We start from the raw sequence: 6018 nt of genomic DNA on the forward strand, positions 1-6018 counted from the left end.
AGCTTTTGACAAGATGCTTCCCTTCGCCACCCAGAGGAGCTCAGCCTGCTTCGCCTGTTAAAGAGGACATTGAGGGATGCTGATCTTCTCAGGGCAAGCTGATAGCTAATGTAATGTGGTCTGTCACCTAGCAGACAAAAACATAACAAAGCCCTATAGAAATACTGCTTTTGGAAGAATTCATTAGAAATTGTGCAGCCAGACAAAGGAAATTTTTAACAGAGAAGGCAATTAGCATCTGGGACAGGGGATGAGAACTGGGACAGTCTCTATCAGACTTTGAAATCCAATCTGTTCTAATACAGCTACTGACAATGAGTCTTGGGTCCTGTAAGAGGTCAGGGAAGAGCTTCACAAGGGTCACTTCTGCTTTTAAGTGACAGAAATGCATCTTTTCTCTCAACACCTAATTTTCACAGATTCACTAGTTCCTACTTCTGTTTCTTTGCAGTACACTTCAAAGCTGCCTCCAACTCAGTGTGGAAGATTAAAGGCAAAGTAGCTTCAAAAAGCAACCCCTGCCCACTTTGATAATCCTGGTATCAAATTATTTCACTCCTTTCTTCACGCTGCAGCAGGCACAGGTCCTTCCCCAATGGCTGGAGCCAGCTGCCTGCCCCCTCCCAAGTCCCACCATGTCTCCTCTACCTGCCATCATTGCTATTTACCTTTGGCCTCAGAGCAGCTGTGGTCTCTGCTCTTGCATCCCAGGGAGGCTGCCTTCCCCTCACCGCTCCCCTGGGCAGCCCTGTCTTCCTGAGGCCAGAGATGTTGCTTGCAAGGGTGAAGACTGCCTGCCTCATGCTCTGCATGGGCCTGGACAGCCAGGGGATCATCTCAGCTCCGAGCATGGGTCAGCAGTACCAGGTCAAGCTCCCTGGGAGGTTTTTCTTTTCTCTGGACATGCAGTAGGAATGTGAGTTAAATGGAGCGTGGATTTTAATTTCTGCACACTACATTTCAAACAAGGCCTTATTACCCCATGCAAATAGGATTAATCTGCAAAGGCAGCTATCAAAACACTTGGGGGACGTAATCCCAACCTGTACTTTATTATTGGACATCAATATTTTTTGCATCTCTGTTCAGAAAGCGTGCCTCAAATCACAGCTGCCAATGCTAGATTTAACAGATCTTTGCCCATAATCAGGAAACCAGCCTGGGAATACAGAGTTAGGATTTGCTAATTCTCATCTAAACTGATACTAGAGTTTGCTGTCTTCTGTTTATCCAAGAACACTAATTTTTGCCCATGCGTGGCTGAGACAGAAGCTTTACAGCTGTAGAATAACGTGGCATTGCAGACCAGAATAAAACCAAGTCTAAATAATGCCCAGAAGCAGAGCAATGATGCACTTAAAAAGAAAAATAAAATAACTTAATTGTTCTAGATGAGCTATTAATTTTTACAGTCACTATGTTACTAGCAGCATGAACTTTGGCTGATGTACAGAGTGCAGCTGGGTGAATCATACAGTCCTTACATGCCTGACATTGGAATTAGTTTTAGAAATTCACTGGTACACTCGGTGGTGGCTGCAGCTGAAGTTAACATGTACTCATGTGCAGGGGTGGAGCTTTCCCAGTGACTACCTGTCCCCTCACCTATTCCCGTCCCTGTCCTCCTTAGGGCAGACAGTACAAGTACGAGCGTCTTCTGTTCTTCTAATCTCACTTTGCTGCGTGCCGGTGTAGCTGCTTACCGGTGAGCACTTAAGGACTGTCCTTGAATATCGTGAGTCACATTCTTAAATGGGGAAGATAAATTCAGAAGGTTGAACGGGTTGACCAGTCTCAAAAAATTTGGCATAGAGGAACTAAGTCGCAGTTTGATATGCTATATATGCTACTCCGGATACTTGCACATATACGCTACATGCTCAAGACTACAAGGCCTTTGGGATTAGCACAAAAAGGGCTGAGGGAGATTTGAGCCTCCCGGGAGAGTGAGACTATCATTTAGGGTAAAGGGTTCACTTTTCCCTTTCCAGACAGCCCGCGCTCTAAAAAGGGAGGCAGCCCCATGGCCAGGCAGTGCCCTGCTCCACATTTGTCCCCGGAAAGTTCCAGCAGTAACACTGACTGACACTCCTCCTCATGGGCCTGAACACTGTGAACTTAGTATGGGAAAACTGGTTATGATTAACAGGCACAACTTGCTTCAGGGAGCACAGGGACCATCTACACTGGGGAAATGCCAAACTTTTCCCGATTCACAGTATCGATGGTGCAACTGCAGTAACAGAGAGCCACAGACTACAGACAAAATGTGAAAAAGCTAATTCCACTGAACTTCGTTTCAGGTGGCGTTTGGCAACGTCCTTCCCCTGGAAGCATTTTCCTCTTACTCCTAGTGACAGGCAATGACGCCTGTGAAAACTATGTGGTCACTTAGCAGTCCGCCAGGATGATTTTGTCCTGACACTGGCTGTCAGCCCATGCACCTGCTCCCAGACACACTGTCCCTCCTTATTACCTATATCTATCATTTCGCCCAAGCTGCTACACGTGAGGTAGCCTCACCAGCTAAAGCAACGGCTCTGACAAAGCCACATCGTCACCAGCAAAATAACTGCATCACAGCACTCACAATCAGTGGCAACCTGGTAACCTTTGAAGATAATTGGGACAAGAAATCCATCATAAAAAGCAAATAGAATGGTAACTTAGGAAGCGATGAGACTAACACCGTAGGCATTAAGAATGACACATATCAAGTATCTCACATACATTAGCGAGCATGTGAATTTGCACAGCTAGTCACTGTGATTTCAAAAATTCCTGTTTGAAACAAGCAACGTGAAGAGACACACTTTTTTTTTTTTTGCTATCTAAGAGCTTCTTGATACACACTACAATGATGACAGCTACCAGATCAGAGATGAGAAACCCCTTTCTTTTGTGCTGGTGCACATCGGGAATAACACTGCTTCCAGTTACAGTAACTTAATTTTGTTTCAGTAGAAAGCAGAATCTAAAAGAATGAATAATAATGGAATAACATCAGGGCAGTAATGTTTTTAGCAACTTATGGTTCACCTCAGTACATTTCTGACTACTGTTTACATAGCAAATGGTAACCTGCAGTTCCAAGGTCTACCAGCAGCAAACATGTTCTGTGTTGTTCTTATCTACCCAAATGACAGCAATGTCCAAGTAGCAGCATGTAAAAGGCCTTCCTCTGCCTTCCTTCCCTTTCTCAACAGACCATCCCATGCAATCACAGTGTCAGCGCTACCCTACCTGGTTACTGCAAAGCACTTAACTTGAAACTGCTTTGTGGGAAAGCAATAGGTAATCTTCATTTGATCCCCTGGGGGACAGGCTCTTGCTGACCAAAACAGAGAGCAAGCACATCAGTGCAGCATGTCTGCTACAATGACTACGCATCATACCTACTCTGACTTTCCACATCTCCTGGATACTATCAAAGATACAGAGCGGCACATTGCTGGGAGCTAGAACATTCTAGAGAACTAGTTGCTAAATGCTTGCCCTCTCCTCACGCAAGTTCACTCATGTCTGCTCTTGGCCATTGCCAGAGACAAAACACTAGGGTTAGACAAACATTTAACATAATCCAGAACTGCTGCTCTCATGCAGTTACTCTGACAAACATCCAACTAGGCAACTTCTGTAGTGCTGGCATTAAAGCTGCAAATCACTCAAGTCTCTGAAGTTACCAACTTAGAAAATTACTCAGTTCAACCTTCATCAAGTCTTGTGTTCACATACACTAGACGCCATTGGTGAGCCTTGGGAAGAAACTCTTAGGGGAGCAGACATGTTCTCAAGGGACAAATATGGCTGTCACTCAGCTCCCAGATCAAAACTCAAGTAGGTTCTTCCATTTCCTTTCCCTCAACAACTGAATGGCCTGTTGGTTCTTACCCTTGAAATAGTAAAATGCATTTATATTTAATGACTGAAAGACAAAGAGAAGATGGCAAATGGCATCTGTAGTATGGAAATAAAGCTATTAATGGGATAAACTATTAATGGGATATATGCCTGGATCAATCGAAGACACGAGAGTGAGGACAGGACTCGGGTTATTCTCTTCTGTGCACAGGTAATTTGCTGACACTTCTAACTCCCTCTTGCAACTTGTTTCAGCACTGCTGTTTTATTTCCCATACCCTCCATTTGGATTTACATGCACCTGTTTCACAGTTTGCAGCTACGAAAGATAAACACTTTATACTAACGTTGTTGCATGATAATCTTTCTCCTTCTAATCTGGATTCCAGTTTTAACTATCCTCATCTTGTGTCTTGACTTCACGTGAAAACACAAAAGCAGTGGGAAGTGGAGGCCATTATTTTCATCAGTGGTGCTGATAACCTGCAACGACAGTTTTTCAGATTTCCTCAAATATCCGAGTAGTTAGGTTATAAAGACAAGGTAAATGTTGTGTCACTATTTTTTATTTGCTATAATCAGTCAGCATCTGAAAGAAAAACAAACATACTTTGGAATGCTTTTTCTTTTTTTCTATAAGAATAATCAACACAATGCTAAGCCACAATTACTATCAAGGTTAGGTAACACACTTGGGCATCAACGGTCCCTCCTTGAGTTGAGGAAAGCCAACGCACAATCTTGACAAACACAGACAGGATTTTTTGCATAGTATGTGCACGCACACACGCCACTAAAGAAAATACTCCCCACTTCACAATGCAGGCAGGCAAAAGCCAGACTTTATTTAGGTTTTAAATAACAAAAACTCACCTGCATCACAGTATACTGCGCAGTTTATCGCTTCTGCTTTGAATTCTGTGCTTTTGTTTCATGTGTCTACATTTTGCAATTGTGTACACGCTGCAAAATTAACTGTGTATGTCATTTAGCATCTGTGCATATCCTTTAGAGCTTAATGTAACACTTAAAGAATCTTGAATTTTAAGTACTGAAGACAATCAATAAAATTCCACTGAAAAAACCAGTATAAATATTTATCGTAGTACAGTACTCTTAGTTTTATGTCAGCGTCATTTTAATGCCATAGTTTTTTAATTATTGACTGTATAAAGAGAAGCCTAGGGAAAAAAATATCTAAAATGCCATTCCTAAGTCTGTTAAACTCTGTTGATTTATGATATATGTACAGTATATAAATATATTCATGTATATATGTACATATATTGGTTAACATTCATTATAAATAGAACCGTATTAACTTAAGCAGTATAAAAATAGCCACTTTCCTGGGAACATGCAAACATAGTGTGCTCTCACCTGATTTATAAAACCCAAAACAACCAAAATGTTGAGCTCTGGTTTTCTATAAATATAAATTTTAATTGAAGACTTTCAGCTGATTTAACCATGAAGTAAGTTTTTCCAGTGAAGATAGAAAATCCACTTGATGCTAGCTATAATTAAGCTCAAACACAGTATATTTTGGGTTATTTACTTTCAAGTATTTTTCCCATGTGTGCTAAATCTAGACACACTGTATTTTTTTCTTTTACAGTAAAATATTATTCACAGCTCTAAACACTAAAAGCCAAATTACAGGCAATCTGGCATGCTTGCACTGCAGGGAAAAGGCTCTCCTCTACACTATTCCTATGTGGGAGGCTGTCCTAATATGGCTATTTGTGCTCCAGGTCTTTTGCTCATCGCAAAGCATTATCAAGATTCCCATATTGTAGATCCTTAAGGCCAGATACTACAACACCTAAGTCTTATCTCCTGCTCACTGAAGTTCACTGCAAGGTCCCTGCATTTTGCACAGTGACTGGTAGCTGGAATAAAAGGTCTCTCCTGTTACAGCCAAAGGGTTCCAGCTTCAGAAGCTGAGCAAGATCTTGACTTTTTAGTGACTTTTCCCAAGAGGAAAAAATTTCGGTTCCTTCCGAACCAAATGTGACGGTTTCCCTTTTTTCTTGCCATATGAAAAGCTTAAAAATTGTTTTGCCCTGAAACATTCCCTTCTCCCCCAAAGTGCTCCGAGTACTAGTTAGAGAAGCAAAAGAAGAAAAAGGGGCTATGTTCAATGGTGACACTCTT

The sequence above is a fragment of the Buceros rhinoceros genome, unplaced genomic scaffold, assembly GCF_000710305.1.
Source record: "Buceros rhinoceros silvestris isolate BGI_N320 unplaced genomic scaffold, ASM71030v1 scaffold17198, whole genome shotgun sequence".
In the NCBI taxonomy this organism is placed as follows: domain Eukaryota; kingdom Metazoa; phylum Chordata; class Aves; order Bucerotiformes; family Bucerotidae; genus Buceros; species Buceros rhinoceros.